The sequence below is a fragment of the Odocoileus virginianus genome, unplaced genomic scaffold, assembly GCF_023699985.2.
Source record: "Odocoileus virginianus isolate 20LAN1187 ecotype Illinois unplaced genomic scaffold, Ovbor_1.2 Unplaced_Contig_27, whole genome shotgun sequence".
In the NCBI taxonomy this organism is placed as follows: Eukaryota; Metazoa; Chordata; class Mammalia; order Artiodactyla; family Cervidae; genus Odocoileus; species Odocoileus virginianus.
In genome coordinates this window covers 186,583-204,105 of record NW_027224344.1, presented here as the reverse complement: position 1 = coordinate 204,105, position 17,523 = coordinate 186,583, and the positions used below count along the sequence as shown (strand labels likewise).

General features: G+C 45.5%; 1 protein-coding gene across 1 annotated transcript in view; it reads left to right on the top strand.

Annotated features, from left to right (window-relative positions):
* LDLRAD4 (low density lipoprotein receptor class A domain containing 4) overlaps window positions 1-17,523 on the top strand; it is a 160,594-nt gene that overhangs the window by 31,259 nt on the left and 111,812 nt on the right. Inside the window, 1 exon segment of the mRNA XM_070464542.1 lies at window positions 1,843-1,940. The gene's annotated coding sequence lies outside the window, so the exon portion shown is untranslated.

Genomic DNA, 17,523 nt, shown 5'->3' with positions numbered 1-17,523 from the left:
GTTATTCCATTGATTTGTGCTCCCAGGAAATCAGAATTTGAATCCCAGGAAGACTGACAGGAGCAGTTTCAGTTGAAGAATAAAACCATCATCAGGAAAGTCAGAAGTTGGTTGTTCTCTTCTCTCAGTGAGTAGAAGGCAGGAGGGAATGTCTGTAGGTTCACAGTATTGGTAGGAAGGAGTTACATAAAAATAGAGGGGTATTTGGCTTGTGTGTTCAGGGTGAATGGCCACAGGAATCTCACAGGGTCCTTTGGCTGGATACAGAAATTTTTTATTTGAATGTCTTAGTCTTGACTGATCACTCAGGAGTGACATATGGCAGGAACATGCTTCAGGGGGCAGGTCTCCTGCTGCAGCACACAAGCTAGACAGATGGTGGCTTATTCACCCTTGGACAGGAATGTAATCCCACATGTTGGCAGGCTGGGTGCTGAGAGGTGCCTGTGCCATTTGAGACAGAGCTGACTGAGTTGACCTGGAACTGCTTTGTCAGGCGTTAGGTAGTCACCTGATGTGACCTGGAATGGTGTGAAGGACAGTGTGCTCATCAAACTGGGAGGAGGATGCTGGTGACAGATCGTGTGAACTGAAACTAGACAGCCAGGAGTCTGTCTTACCAGCAGGGTGGAGGGCAGAGGTGAAGACAGCCTTGCAGACACAGATCTTGGAAGTAAGCACTTTAGCTAGGTCTAAGCATGGGTGGTCATTGTTGCTTCCACAAAATTAGACGTGTTTCAGGGGAGGAAAAACATGCAATCTCTTTCCTTTACAGTTAAGGATCAGTGATCAGTGTGGACGACAGATACTTTGGGTTCATAAGCTACAGCCATATTTAGGATCTCTGCAGTTAAAACCTAGTCCAATAAAGATGTTGTCCATTATATATGTTTGCCACCCGTCATTGAAGAAAAGGCCTGTGACTTTGAAGAAACAAGTCTGTGTCCTTTGATTGGAGACTGAGAACCTGGTGGCCCTGTGGCTGCTGAAGAGCTGTTTGGGGGAGTTTATCCCTAGTTCACGCCGTGTACCCCAGATTGTATGCTGGGGGCTTCTCTCTTCCTTCTGTTATTTGATGCTAGTTTTATTCATTTTGGTGTTTGTGCCTTTTATTGTGACAGTCCTCTAGTATTTTTTAAAATATATTTAAAAAAATAATAATTTTATTTACTTCTGGCTGTGCTGGGTCTTTGTTGCTGCACAGGCTTTTCTCTAGTTTCAGCGAGCAGGGCCTGTTCTCGAGTTGCATTGCACAGGCTTCTCATTGCAGGGGTTTCTCTTGTTGTGGAGCATGGGCTCTAGGGTGCACGGGCTTCAGTAGTTGTGGCATGTGGGTCAGTAGTTGTGGCTCCCAGGCTTTAGAGCACAGGCTCAATAGTTGTGGCGGGTGCATGGCCTTAGTTGGTCCGTGGCACATGGGATCTTCCTGGGTCAGGGATTGAACCCATGTCTCCTGCATTGGCAGGCGGATTCTTTACCAGTTAGTCCCAGGGAAGCTCCTAAATGGGCATCTTTTAAAAAAAAATTATTTGACTGCCTTGAGTCTCAGTTGTGGCACGTGGGATCTTGGTTGCAGTGCGTAGACTCTCTAGTTGTGGCAGGCAGGCTCCAGAGTATGGGAGCTTAGTAGTTGCATTGTGCAGGCTTAGTTGCTCTGCAGCATGTGGGACCTTAGTTCCCCGACCAGAGATTAAGCCCGTGTCCCCTGCATTGAAGGCAGCTTCTTAACCACTGGACCACCAGGGAAGTCCTCTCTAATATTTTCTGGAATTTGGGGAAGGGAATGGTTCACTAAGGGAAGCCAAGAAATGTTTCACTGGAATTCTTTATTTTTCCTTTCAGCAGTTCAAGCTCCATGTCGGTAACATCAAAGTGCTCTCTCCTCATTGGACTGTTTTCAGGAACTGACATCAATTTTCATATAGCTTATGCTTAAAAAGGTGAGTAGAGCTTGAGACTCTTCTCTTTGATAATGTTTGTGAAGCAGAGCTTGCTACACCACTGACTGTTATGAGATGGTGTCCCTCTCAAGAATGTGGTCCCAACTCCGAGGTACAAAAACTATTAATATCTTCCCAGTGAAACCGGGATTGAAGGAAAGTTGCATGGTATCAGATTAAATGGGACTTTTTCTTTTTTAATACCCAAGTATTACCAAGTATTATTCATAGTGGGCTGTGAATGTATATAGAATATTTCTAGATTTAGTAGAATAGCTAAAGAGAAATAATAATCTTGCTATTCAATTTGTCTTTATTGTTCCACCTGGGCATTTAATACCCAGGTGTTTAAAAACATTTAAGATTGGTGAGAAGTGGGATTTTTTTCTTTCTCATTCTGAATTCTTTGTTTTGCTTGGTTTCCAACTTTGTAAAATGGAAATAATATTTGGATTGCCATGGGACGTGAGGAGCCACCGTGCTTCCTATGACACCTGGCGTGTAGTGCACTCAGAACGGCTACTGTAGCAGCCAGTGGGCAGGTTTTCCTTTCTCTGTGTTGATGTGATCTGTACCGTAAGGGGATGTTGGCCTCCTAATCTGCTGTGTTTGTTCCTGTCTTACTTCTTAAAGGCGGGGTATGAGTGGCCTGACCTTGGTGTATCTGGAAGTAGGAGCTTAGATGCCTCCTCAGAGCCAGCCCTCATGGGGGACAGTCAGTGAAGGTACCTGGGAGAGGGGACTGTGGTGTCAGGAGCAGCCTACCTGACTGAAGAGGCAGTAGTCTGCCTCTTCACCTTTGTGTGCCTCTGTTTCATCAACCTTAAGTATTTTAATGATTCATCTTCTCCCTAGTTCCCAAGCTGTGGAGAATTTCAAATGAAGAAATATGAGACTCTTAGGAAAGTAAAAAACTTCTATAAAACATAAGATTTTTTTCCCCCTAAATTTTTATGTGCCAGGCATGACTCATTGTTTATGCCATATTCCTTACTAGAATGTAAGCTTTATAAGGGCAAGAATTTCCCTCCCTCCCACTTGTTTTTTCCTCCAGGACTGAAAGTGGTGCCCGCTAGCTTGGAGTAGTTCAGTGAGCCTTTTGTCAGATGGAATGATTGATAGGCTCTCAGAGCTCATGCAAGCCTTCTTATTCATGGTGGTTGTTGGAAGTAGATGAGGCAGTTGGAGAATCGGGAAGGATTTAATGTGTTTCCTTACTGAGGCACACAGACCCTTCGATTTACATGGACTTTTCACAAGTTGGAAGCTTCCTGAAATTGAAGGTGCTCAGAAGCATGCTGTACTTAACAGACACTCTGAGTCAGTGTGGCTTGCAGTTCCTATGTAGTTCTTTGCTGAGTGGGTTTCACCATCAGGGATCTGCAAACATGGAGCCCATTTGGTAGTCTCTCCCAGGGCGGGGTACGCTTCCATAGGGGCACTCAGGCCAAGGGCCTTGCGGGTGGTCAGTCACCGATGGAGCACTTCTTGTTCCTGAAGTTCTCATTACCTGCCAGGGCAGTGTGATGTTGGCAAATCCCTTACCTTCCCTGACACGGGGAGTGTTGCTGAGCTGTACTGTTTTTCTTCTGCAATTTGGCACACTGACCACCAGCTTGAGGTGGAACGTCGTAGCTCGTTTCCAACAGAGCCGTAGAGAGTGTGGGCACAGTGTGGTTTCTCATTGTCATCTCAGATGTAGACCTCTTTGACTTCACCCACCAAAACCTGGAACTGTTTTTAAATAAAATTTTGCTGGGTAACTGAACACACCACTGGACTGATTCCCTAAGGAGTGTGATTCTGTGATTGATTTACAGAATTTTGACAGAAGTAGAAATAATTCTTGCAAAGTACATAAGTACCCAGTTCTCTCCCATATATGGAGTTACCTCATTCTGTCAGCTATTTTAAGCAACTTTCAGAATTGGTAATGGAAAACTTTTTCTTGACTACATTACTGTATATGGATTTTAATTAAAAGTAAAGCTGTATTGCTCCTTCTGACTATGACAGGAGTTAAGAGCAGATTCTCATCTGCAGAACTGCATGTTGCCTGGTGCAGTGTGGCAGCAGGTTGGTGCAGTGCAGGTCATTTTTAGGCACATACTTGGATTCTGAGGTGCTGTAAGAGCTTTTATCCCTAAGATATATTCTCACAGCTGACTGTTCTGGAGTTTATTCTTTCTCTGTCACTTGTAAAATTCTGTCCCTTGAATCTCACAGCTGGACTGGGACACATTCATGCATGCTGATGGATGGACTGGTGGCATTACCACAGTGCTCTGTCTGCTGGGCTGGGAAGGCCCAGGGAGGTCTGGGCTTTTCATTAACTACAACTTTGATTAACTACAGCTTGTTTTACTGTACAGTGCAATTTTTGGACTTGGTTTTAGAATCAGGTCGAGCTCCCATGTCTGGATTGTTATTAAACGTGTTTTAAAATTTAGACCGCTTTGATAAATCTGAACAGAGGTGCCTCTTTGCCATATCACGTCTATAAGGTATAGTTGGAAACACGACCTTTGGCCCAAATTCTGTGCTTGCTGCTTTCACTCACTTTGTTACTCTGGGAAACCCTAACCTCCTCTGGGTCTAAGGTCTTCTCATCTTTATGTAGGATATTGTTTTGTGGAATTACTGTGAAGATGCTTAATTCAGCATTCAGTGCATAGTCAGAGCTCGATGAAACTTCAGCTCTTGTTTTTCATCCAAATGCTAGCTCTTACCCATGGACCATGGCTGTCTGGGTCAGAGGAAGACAGTGGAGGTGGATCTTCCCATTCGATTTCAGGAGTAAGAGGTGTGCTGAAGAGTTCCATGAGGTGTCTTGCTGGGGTCAGGAGGGTGAAGTGCTGAAGCCCTGGCTGAGGACAGAGCTGCTGGGATGGGGGTGAACAGGTCATGAATTGCAGCTTCTTGTACCTTCTCCTGTCCTCTTCATGAGATGTAGACATGGTCAGCTTTCAGCACTGAGAAGAATGTGAAGTGGATGATGAGGACCAGGGAGCCAAGTGGAAGTTCCAGTGTAAGACGTGTGTTCCCAGTGGGGAGGTGCTCCAGCAGTCAGAACATGACTGTAGATACAGGTGATGTAGCCTTACCTGAGCTTCTGTTTTTGTGTTACATTTAAACTTTTAGGCTACATCAGAGAAGATCAGTAGTGTTGGGAGAAGCATCACCTCCGAGTACAGGTCTCTGCTGTTCACACTGTCTGAAGGAATGCTTACTTTCTCCAGATGTGTTTTTGCCAGTGTCCAGTAAAACAGATTAAACTGTGAAAGGTTTATGCTGGGGGTTCCCTAATTTGAAGGAGGATTTAAACTCTGCCTCACAGTTAGGTTGGGGTCATTTGGAAGCTGCACCAAGATGTCCTGGCACTGTGAGAAGCCAGGCAGTGTTGGTCGTCAGGTTGGGGTCATTCGGTGCCTCTCTGTCCTTCTAGGTTGTCATCAGGGGAGGTGACACCAAGATTCCCAGTCGGGGGCGGGTGTCCTGGGACAGATCCCAGGTAGACCAGGTCCAGGGTCCCTCTTGGCTTGTGAGAGTTTCCTGGTTCTCCAGGTCTCATTCAGGCTCTCCCACCTTCTGTGTTCTTCCTTCCTCCCTCCCCGCCCCCCGCCAAGCCATGTGTGCAGCATCAGGGGACTCAGATTTGAGTCCCATCTCACTGCTTTCCCCTCATTCTTCCACTCTAAGGTGAAGAGTGGCATGGAGAAAAGCTACTAGAGTTCATCAAGGGCATCAGGGATGCTTTACGGTAAGGAGGAAGACCCAGCAAGGCAAAGGGAAAGGCCAGCAGGCAGACACCACTTCTAGAAACTGGGAGGAGAGTCCTGTTGCTTCGGCCATCTCTGTCTGTGACCTGGGAAATTGAGCATTTGCTCTGCCTGGGCACTGGGTGCTGTCCTTGTGTTGTTAAACTAGACTATTTTCTCATCAAGTAGACATTCAGAGACACTTAGAAAAACACCTTTATGTTTCTTGTTAAATCAAAACACACAACAACTTCGTCAGTCGATGCCTCGCACAGTGTCAAACTGCTAAAAAGCTAGCAAATGTTACACCTAAAATTTTTGTGGGGGAGGTAAAGGTGGGGGGTGTGGAGGAGAGTATAAAAATAAATCTTTTAGAGAATCTGGGTTGCTTGGTGGCGTGTGTATTTTTCCATGGTGGAGGAGGTTAGAAATAGCATTACTTTTTATGGGTTTCTCAGCAGCAGCTCAAAGATTTGGCTTTGTGGGCTTGGTCTGTGTGTGTGGGTGAGGCGGCTCCAGCAGCCTGCAGGGTAGAGGCAGTGCCTGTCTGTCTGCACCCCCCACCAACCCGCCTGCCCGCCCCCCCTCCCACCTCCCCCTGCAGCTATCACCCGGATGAACAGTGCTCATGTGTGAATGTGATCTCCAAGGTTAGACTATTGTGGGGACGTGCCTGTGGCAGCAGATGCCGCTGGAGCAGATGGAGCCTCAGCGGTTCCACAGAGTCACACGGGTGCGTGTGTGAGGGTAGGTGCCAGGCGTGGGTGCTGTGATCTGGGAGACATCCTCTGGGGGTGCTGTGTGTCTGCTGGCTGGACCTCCTGGTCCCTGTGAGCTGGCCTCTCCTTTGAGTCTTTTTTTTTTTTTCTTTTTTTAGGTCCCAGGCTTTCCTTTGAGTCTTAATCTCAGCGGGGTGGGGAGGCCACTCCTTCAGAAGGGGCCCTCAGGGATTTTTGAAATTTGTTAGTTATGTAATTCTTACAGATGGAGGTGGGTCTCCCAGTGTTTCTCAGGTTCAATGCAGGAAGGAAATGGAAAGAGGTAGCCGCTGGGACACAGATTTTTAACTCCAGGGGACCCAGGAATTTGAGTTCTTTGAAATTGTGCCTGTTACTGTAGAGAAGGCCAGGGCTTTGATGGGATTCTCAGTAAGATTTTGATCTCCGTAAAGGTGAGGTAAAGTTCAGTTAACTTGGGAAAGTCATTTTGGAAACGTAGTGAGTGTGGGGAGAGGAGGTGTTGGCAGGATGTCCGCTTATAAGTTATGTGGCAGCACAAGAGGGGACCCGCATCTGCTGGGGTTTTTCTTTGTGGGCTTTTTTCTTGAACTTTCTGTAACATTGTATTGGGAGTGGTTCCTGCCAAAGGCCAGTTGCCAGTGCTTGGTTACCTTTGCAAGCTTGGCACTTGGGAGGGGGCCTGGCTGCTTGCACATTTTTGGGGGTTTCTGTGACTTCATCCTGACATTAAAAAAAAACACAAAAAACTTTTACTGATTTTTTTTTTTTCCCCCTTTCTTGGCTGTGCTAGATCTTTGCTGCTGCACGTGGGCTTTCTGTAGTTGCAGTGGACAGGGACTACTCTCTAGTTGCAGTGTGTGGGCTTTTCATTGTGCTGGCTTCTCTTGTGGAGCACATGCAGGCTTCAGTAGCTCTGGAGCATGGGCTCAGTAGTTGTGGCACACAGGCTTAGTTGCCCCTTGGCATGTGGGATCTTCCCGAACCAGGGATTGAACCTGTGTCCCCTGCATTGCAAGGTGGATTCTTAACCACTGGACTACCAGGGAAGCCCCTCAGTCCGACATTTAATCAGTTTTCCCCTCTTTCGCTGGGTCTGTTGTACCATGTTCTCTACAGTTTTTCTGGAGACTCTCGGGGGTGATTATGATAGGCCAGCAGCTGTCAGAGGGCATGGCGGAAACCTTCGGCGACAGGTACTTCACCTGCACTTCCACTGCTCGCTGTAGCTTTGGCACTGCTCAGAGGTTCCCACTTCTGCACGTTCTTTCTGAGTGGCCAGTCACCTTGAGGGGACAGGATCACTGGGGAATCATGCTGATGACTTGCAAACACAAAGTGTTACAGCTGCCCTAGGACAAGGTGGGTGAGAGTGCCTCAGCCAGGATGGGAGTGGTACCCATGCTGCCTGGGCCTCATGGTCCACTGGGAGCAGAAGTGTTTGTGTGGAGTCTGTGAGTGGAGCTGGAGAAGCCAGGAACGTTACTTGGGCACCTCTCCTCCAGAGCAGAATGTCGGGGTGCCCTGGAGCCAGGGTGAATTAGAGCAGGCAGGACTTGTCGCAAACATGACCTGCTTCTGTGCTTATGTTTTAAAAGTTCCACAGCTGCTACCTGAGATGGAAGTTCTGTTCTGTTGTAATAGTTTACCTGAGCAGTTACATTCTGAGAATAATAATGATGTAGGCTCTCTTGAGTTCTCTGCGTGAGTTGATTCCTGATTGCCCAGGGCAGTGACTGGGCAGGCAGTTCTGCTTCCCTGGTGCCAGTCGGGCAGCTGCCATGTCCTGTCACCTCACTCCTCATCTCTTTGTACCCCTGTGGACTTTTTAAAGATAAGGGAATCTGCTCAGGTTCTTAAGTCATTTGAGAAAAGTTGTTTTAAGGGTCCGGGTGGGTATGGGAAGTATTTTTTAGTGCTTTGCAAGATATGAGAGTGCTTTCGGGTTGTCATTAAGAACTTGTTACCACTTAGTATTGTGGTATTTAAGTCAGTTACCTAATTTTTGATCTTTAGCTGGTTTTCAAACATTTCTGCTGCTCCCTTTTTTCAAAAAATATGGTAGAAAATATATAACAATTTGAAACACTGTGCACTGCTAGTGGTAATGAGAAATGGTCATGCTGCTGGGGAAAACAGTATGTTTTAACCACTTTAAAGTGTACAGTTGAGTGGCGTTAACACATTCACATTGTTGTGCAGTTCCATCCTCAGAATTGTCTTCATCTTGAAAACCTTGAGCTCTGTTTCCATCAACCACTGACTGCTATCCCCGACCCCAGCCCCTAGCATCCAGTGCTCTGCTCTTTGGCTCTAGGAACTTGACTGCTGTAGACCTGGTACTGGTGGGATCGTGGAGTATTTGTCATTTTGTGACTGGTTCACTTCACTTAGCATAGTGTTCTCAAGGCTCATGTTACTGCAAGTGTCAGAATTTCATTCCTTTTTAAGACCGAATAATATTCTATGGTATGTATAGGGCACATTTTGTTCATCTGTCGATGGGTGCTTGGGTAGCTTCCGTCTTTTGGCTGTTGGAAATAGTGCTTCTGTGACCATAAACACCTCTTCAGGTCCTTGCTTTCAGTTCTTTGGGTATCCTCATTTAAAAATAAAGTCCCAAAATTATTTTTTCCAAAATTTATTTTTAAAAGCACACTCTCAATTAGATGCTATTGTTATGCAATTGCTGAGTTGTGTCTGACTTTGCGATCCTATGGACTGCAGCACATCAGGCTTCCCTGTCCTTTGCTATCTCCTGGAGTTTGCTCAAACTCATGTCCATTGAGTTGGTAATGCCATCCAACCATCTCATCCTCTGTCACTTCCTTCTCTTCCTGCCCTCAATCTTTCCCAGCATCAGGGTCTTTTCCAAAGAATCGGCTCTTTGCATCAGGTAGCCAAAGTATTAGAGCTTTGGTTTCAGCATCAGTCCTTCCAATGAATATTTGGGGTTGATTTCCTTTAGGATTGACTGATTTGATCTCCTTGCTGTCCAAGGAACTCTCAAGTGTCTTCTCCAGCACACAGTTCGAAGGGAATGGCAAACCACTCTAGTATTCTTGCTTCAAGAAGCCCATGAACAGTATAAAAAGGCAAAAAGACACCATTAGGAATCCAAAAGAAAGATATACTTAAGTATGGAGGTGATCTTCTTAAAATTAGCTTCCCAGGTGGCACTAGTGGTAAAGAACTCGTCTGCCAGTGCAGGAGACATAATAGACTCAGGTTTGATCCCTGGGTTGGAAAGATCCCTTGGAGGAGGGCACAGCCACCCACACCAGTATTCTTGCCTGGAGAATTCTGTGGCCAGAGCAGCCTGGCAGGCTGCAGTCCATAGTGTTGCACAGAGTCGAACATGACTGAAGTGATTTAACACCCACAAATAAACAGAGTTGGGAGCGGTCCTTTATTATCCTATAATATTTTAGAGGTAATATCGTTTAATAATGATAATATCAGCAGACCTCTCGTACATGTTCTGAGTGAAGCATTATTCTTTAGACAAGACTCCAGGTAGGGCCAACTTCCAGGAAAAACCCACCTGGCCTACAAGTTGCTCTTGTGTTGTCAGGGCTGCTGATAAGGGAAACTGACAAAAAATGTGAAAAAAATGGAAAAATTGCAGAATTTTCTGGTCAGACTCTTTGTTTTTCCTGAAGATTGGAAGCATGTAAAATTGTGGTCTTTTATGGATAATAGTGCATTAAGAATTCCACGAGCTCTTTACTGTAATGATTTACAGCGATCTTGTGCAGTAGGAAGGCTTTCGTGTGGCAGTAGCAGTGCCCGCCCTCAGGAGCCTGTGTTCAGGGCAGGGGACACCCGGGCAGATCAAGGGTGATGCTCATGGTGACGTACAGGGAGTTGTCTCTGTCTCGGCAGACCTGGGCTTCACAAGGGTGCGAAGATGCTCTGTCACCAAGACAGAAAGCTGCTGTTGGGAGAGGAGCAGTGGGACATGAGCAGGATGACGACCAGCTGTTGGTGATAAAGTTCATCTTGAGCCCACCTCAGAGCTCCAGCTGTGTGTTGGGCCCTCCGGGGGGCTTGGGCTCAGAGATGGCTGGGAAACAGGCCCTGCAGCACAGGGGGTCTGATGGAAGAGACCTGCAGTCATGTCCCTGGTTGCAGTCCACGTTGCTGTGTGCTCAGCATGTGCTGCCCAAGGGGCCCAGGCACAGAAGCCTGTGCACACCCCTCACGGAGATGGTGACATGTGAAGACACACGCTGTGTGTCTGCAGATGGACACGTGCAAGGAGAGAGCATTCTGGGCACAGGCGGAGGCTCAGTGAGAGGCACAGCCATGAGAAGGTGAATATGCCTGGGGCTGAGGTGGCTTGGGAAGGAAGGTGAGAAACAGAAAGCTGGATAAGAAAGTGGGGGCCAGACCCCAAGTATCTAAATGTTGTGTGTAGGTTGTTATGTGGTAGGGGAGACCTTTTGGGGAAGAAGGTGTCATTAGTTGAGGCAGTTGGGTCTGGGAGCCGTGGGAGGGGTGAGTGGAGGAGGAGACAGAGCTGAGAAGAGCAGCCCGGAGAAGAGCGAGGAGGCTTCTCCAGGCAGAGTTGAGACGGCCTGAGCAGGCTGTGGTGACAGGAGAGGGCCCTGTGGCAAGAGGCCATGAGTGTCCAGTGAGAGACACAGAATGACTTCGAGGCTTGGGTAAGTGGGAGACAAGTGAGCAGAGACAGGTGGGCTAGGAGGTGGGGATTGCAGCATAAGACTCTGCTGACAGGCCTGGAGGACCTGTTGTGAGAGGCTGGAGGTCAGTCAGACCACAGGCTGAGGCTGGGTTGGAAGAGGGATCTGGGGTTGTCAGCATGAGGCGCAATCACCCCAGAGACATCTGACAAATCCAAGGGTTGGCCTCCTGGAACAGGTGTAAAGACAACAGATACGTAACTTGCTTTGTATTGTTACAGTGATGAAGGTCGATTTTGTTGTCAGGTTTCTGTTTCTCATGAGCTATCAGAACACAGACATCGAGCTTTAACATTTAGTGCTTTGTATCATTTTAACTAGTCATAGCACAGCCTTAGAGACTGTCCCCTTGGCATGCCCATTATCCCTAGTATTTCCTGTCTATACCTGGACACCTTAGGCCTGTTGCAACTCACACTCACTCTTGTATAGATCATCTCAGAAATCACCCGAGACAGTGCACAGTATCATCAACGTTCAATTTGGATGATTTTGGCCAGTGAACTCCTGGTTTCAAAATTCCCTTAGTATCTTGCTTTCTCTCTAAAACTACTCAGAAGTACTTTTAAGAATTTCACCCCATTTATCAATGAGAGCTCAGTAAAACTGGAAGAAAAAGAAACTCACCTCATCTCTAAATGTAATTGGAAAGACTTCACTGTTGATGTTCTAACATTAGAAATTGAGAATACTCAGAAACTTTGCAGTAACTCTTCTTTCACAAATACGTTTTTTTTTTTCCCATTTATTTTTATTAGTTGGAGGCTAATTACTTTACAATATTGTAGTGGTTTTTGCCATACATTGACATGAATCAGCCGTGGATTTACATGTATTCCCCATCCTGATCCCCACTCCCACCTCCCTCTCCACCCGATCCCTCTGGGTCTTCCAGTGCACCAGCCCCGAGCACTTGTCTTATGCATCCAACCTGGGCTGGTGATCTATTTCATCCTTGATAATATACATGTTTTGATACTGTTCTCTCGAAACATCCCACCCTCGCCTTCTCCCACAGGGTCCAAAAGTCTGTTCTGTACATCTGTGTCTCTTTTTCTGTTTTGCATATAGGGTTATCATTACCATCTTTCTAAATTCCATATATATGTGTTAGTATACTGTATTGGTCTTTATCTTTCTGGCTTATTTCACTCTGTATAATGGGCTCCAGTTTCATCCATCTCATTAGAACTGATTCAAATGAATTCTTTTTAATGGCTGAGTAATATTCCATGGTGTATATGTACCACAGCTTCCTTTTCCACATGTCTGCTGACGGACATCTAGGTTGCTTCCATTTTAAAGAACATACTTTATTAATGTGCTGCCAGAGGTAAGGATAAAATGGGGCTTGTGTTCTGTATCTCCTGGGTTGGGTCTCATAAATAAAGATGTGAGAAAGGAGCCCTTGCTCATCATAGGATGGTGGGTGAGGGAGTGGGGACGTCTTTTGGATAAAGAAGCATGCTTATTACTTGCTTGTCTCAAGTCCCGGCTGTGAAGACTTGACTTTATTGAGTGAGCTCTTACATTTTCTGCACCATCTGCCCTCACATTGTGGAACGGGTGCCCAAATTCTTACTACTGTTTTTATTTTGATCTCGTGTGAAACTGAGAAATGTGTATTATGAGGAGTGGACATAACTCCAGGTTAAAATCAGATGATTGAATATTTATTTCAGAGAAAATGCTAGTAATTAATATAAACCTCTTGCAATTAAGAAAAATTCAAAGGAGATCAGTTAAGTAATACTGTTGTCATTGGTTCAGTGCAGAGAATATGGTAAAAACCTGTATCAAAGGAGGCAGAGAGATTAAGAAAAAAAGTACCTGTATAGCTAATATCAGTTTAATCGGTTGAGTTGTTAGAAAATCTAATATAGACCAAGAAACCAGTTATATCAGATAAATATCAGATTTATATTTATATCAGATAAATAACTAGTTACTGTCACTGTTATCTCCAAAATGTTTACTCTGTTCTATGAAGGGGGTGGAAAAGGAATGATGATCAGTTTATATTTCTCTCACATTTTGAAGTGAAGATTTACTTCTGTAGCAATTTGAATTTTTTATAGATGAAACATATTGAGTTTTACAATTCCTCAATTGTATGTAAGTAGAATATAGCCCAGAATAAAGTGGGCAAGTGCCCTGACCTCAATTTCCGATGACGAAAAAGATTTTTTTTAAACCATCCCCTGTCGTTAGCCGAAATCACATCAATAAAGGTCTACTCCATTTCTGTTTAAAGGACAAGAGATTATTGAAATGGAAAGATTTATGTGGCCATCCATATTAGCATTTATTTACACTAAAACTGTCTTGAGTTTCTAGCAGAGGAAAGTTTAATTGATGCTAGTAGGATCAGTTATACAACTTTGTCTATTTCACACTGAAATATTGCAGAAATAGTAACAGTTTTAATAATCTGAAAAAAGGATCTATAAAGGAATCAGTCAGTACTGTGACTACCTAGAAAAATGCTTTAGAAACCATTGCTACAAGGTGAATTGAAGGTCATAATAACACTTCTGGCAACCATGGTGACAGTAACAAAGCACTAAGACTCGCTGACATAACTGTCCTGCATAGAAGCAGTTAAGACACCAGCTAGGAAAAAGTGAACAAGTATGGCGCTTTGGCAGGAGAACTGAAACGCTGGAGACAGCAGCCACCACTTTGGCATTTTGGCAGGTGGGGGCTGCTAAAAACACAGTCAGACCTCATGAGGAACTTGGGCTCTGTTCTGCTTTGCGGCAACTCAGGATGCTGTGCTGCCTGGTGTTTTCTACATTGTAGTGAGAGTCCCAACACCTGAACTGTTTAGTAGTTGTTTTAAATACACCCTGAGCTTGCACTATATTATATATTGTATATATACAGGAACTCCATTCCAGAGTGCATATTGATAACTTCTCATAGGGACTTAAATTATATCCTGTTGGGACTTCCCTGGTGGTCCAGTGGTTGAGAATCCACCTTCCCAATGCAGAGGACAAGTTGAATTCCTGGTTGGGGAACTAAGATCCCCATACTGAGGAGAGCCCATTTACCATAATGTAGACCCAGCATAGCCACAAAAAATCACATTCTGTTCATTATCTCCTTTGTCCCTGTCATACGGATGGGTAAACTGAGAGGATGGGAGAGGATATGAGGTGTGTCCTGCTGTCTGTGATGATTCTTACAGTGTTAAAGGGATCATAGGTTGCAGCACATTGAACTGTTCAAGGATTCATAAATGTGTAAATATATGTAAGACTTAGTACTGTTATTTGTCTAGTTTTCTAATCAGTTAACTTCAAACCCTCTTCAGGAATGTTATCTTTGATTTACAGTTGAATGAAAAACATTGACTCCATCTTTTGGGAACTTGAGTTGTCAGTGGAGAAAGCATAAATAAGACCAGGATTGAGAGTTAGTCGTCCACTGTAACACTTTGCAAAGGGAAAGACAGATGAGGTGAAACCATTTGGGGTCCATCTGTCTCTGTCCTGGAGAGTGCTGCTCACCTGCAGACCTACCCAGTCCTGAGCTGCGGGAATGGCTGCAGAGATAAAGTTACGGAAAGAACGGATCTTGTGGCTTGACCACAAGATGAAAACTCTTCCTTAGGAAGTTTGGTGCTTCAGCTACCTGGGGTGAAGAATCATGCTCAAGAACAGGCTTCCTGTCACCTCAGGAAGAAACACACTCTGTCTAGCCTTTTTTGAGAGTGTTGGGGGTCTTGGTGGAGGTGCAGCCTCCTCTGGGTGAACCACTGTGACATTCTCTGTGTTCAGTTTAGGACCACAAGATTGGCTCTTGGCCCTGTGTGTGTCCAGTCGTGCGGTTCTTATGCACTGGTGGATGTGATGGGCTCATGAACTGGGTGGTACTGTGCCCCAGGGGAATCCTCGTCACTGTGTGTGGCTGTAGGAGTGAGTGAGGTCCTGACAGTTGTGATGGAGGAGTCCATTTCTTCCACTGATCGTCAGACCGCGGGAGTTTGTTTCCTTATGATTCTCAGCAGCCTTAGTCCCATGATCCTCACAGAGTTAGAGTAGCTGGATTTCCTTCCTGTCCATGGTTCTCCATAGAAAAGTGTTAATACTTGGAGTGCTTAACGTGTTTAGCTTGTAGTCAGTGTGACTGGGCCAGGGGGTGCTCACATTAAATATTTCTGGATGTGTCTGTGAGAGTGTTTCCAGATGAGTCAGACTCAGTAGATGGCCTCCCTGCTGTGGGTGGACATTGTCCAGTCCACTGAAGGCCTGCAGAGAGCAGAAGGCAGAGGAAGGGGGAATTTCGCCCCTCTGCTTCCTGCCTGCTTGCTTCAGGTGTGATATCCTGCTCTGGGTTGGCATTGACATTAATGGCTCAGGTCTTTTGACTCTGCCTGTTCTCAAGCCTCTGACAATCTTGGTTTCCCTTGGTCTGCAGCTTGCAGATGGCAGATCGAGGAACTTCTTCATAATTGTGGAACCAGTTCCTCATAATAAATCTTTCTCCTCTGTGTGTGTGTGTCCTGTTGGTCCCATTTCCCTGGAGAATTTGTAGCAGCAACCTCTTCATTAACCTGATTGTGTTTATAGTCTGTGTTCTCCTATCTCAGCATCTACTTATTCGTGGGCAGCAGCAAAACACTTAGTGAGATATAAAACTAATTTGAAGTCAAATGCTGTATATATCTGAAGAAGTTACAGTAGGCCACAAAAAGGAAACAGTCTGCATAAGAACTGTCAACTGCCAGCACCAGTGGGCACATCAGAGGCCTTGCTCTGCATCTCGGCCCCTGAGAGTCCACCAACACAGGGATTTTAATTTCCTGAGGCTAACTAAACTCTGAGGTATTTTGTCAGTTTCTAGGCAGTGGACTGTGTATCAAGCCTGGATGGAGTTTGGATCCCTCCGGAGAGTACTTGTGAGCAGTGGCGTGAACACTCGTGCTCCAGCCAGTTTGTGTTCACAGATGTCCTCACACCTCTTGACTCAGGCTCAGTCTCATGTGCTCCAGGAAACAGAACGATAAACAGTACTGTCAGCAGCAAAGCACCTCGTCCACCAGGAGGGACATTCAAAAGCAAAATCAGTCGTTGGTTTTTTTCGTTCTTTTTGTTCGTTCATTCGTTCATTCACTCAACAAATATTACTGAGAACTTGATTAGTCATGGCAAAGGCCTTTGCAGATGGAGCGAAGTGGTTGGATAGGCCGTGACTTGGGCAGCTGCAGGCTTGCTTGGGCACATAAGTGGCGGGAGCTGTAGGGACCCGGCTCATATCTGTGGGGCCTTGGCACCTGTCACCTCACCTTAGGTCCGTCCCTTCTTTCTCTCAGGGCAGACCTGGCAGACTGGCCTAGTCTCAGTCACAGCTGCTCTGTTCCAGACCTCAGCAGCTCATATCTTAGGATTCCTGGGAGCAGTGAGCGTCACATTCAGTGTAAATGTGGTTTATCTTTAAGAATCCTGAATTTTAACAAAGCAGTGTTTCTGAGGAATACAAATGTGTCATCTCATGACCAATTTAATTTTCTCTTCCATTCTTTTAAAAAAATGTTTATTTTGATTATTTATCTGGCCATGCCAGGTCTTTTTTTTTTTTTTCCCCATGCTGGGTCTTAATGGTGGCATGTGGGATCTTTGATCTTCATTGCAGTGCACAGAATCTTCAGTTGTGGCATGTGGGATCTAGTTCCCTGACCAGGGATGGAACCTGGCCCAGTGCATTGGGAGGACACTCTTAGCCCTTGTACCACCAGGGAAGTCCCTCTCTTGCATCCATAAGCTTACAGTTTTATTTTTGAACACTGTGTTTGTTATGCTTGAGGTGGAGACACGGTGTCCCAAGGAGAGGCTACGTCTTAGGGTGTTTCCTGTTTACCAGGGGTATATTGCCCCAAAGTCTGTTGGCCTAACTGACTAGGGTACTTTTTAGCCAGTGAGATAAAATTTTGGAAAATGTTCAGTAAAACAAAATTTTCCCTTATAGGCTACCAAAAAAGAAGTGCTCGACGTTGGGTGTTTGAAACAGTCCTCATGTATTTGTTGTGTGCCATTAAGGGCTCAACTAGAGACAAGGAAGTGCGGTGGGGTTCAGAAGTTTCCTGGCCTCAGGGCACTGGATGGTGGAGTGGATGGAGAGAATAATAAGGCATTTCTGAAGTCTGATGTTTTGCTTCGCTTGCATCTTAGGCGTTTCACAAGATATGGCAAACGGTAACAGCAGTGTTGGGTGTGAACACAAGTGACCTGGGGGTTGACTGCTGACATTATCCCTGGATGTGTTCTGTGTGTGTTTGAGATTCTATGACCCATACTCTCTTGCTGTTGCTTTTGCCAATCCCCTCGGGGGATCATATGGCTTGAGATGAGTATAGATGATGGAAACTTGAGTTATA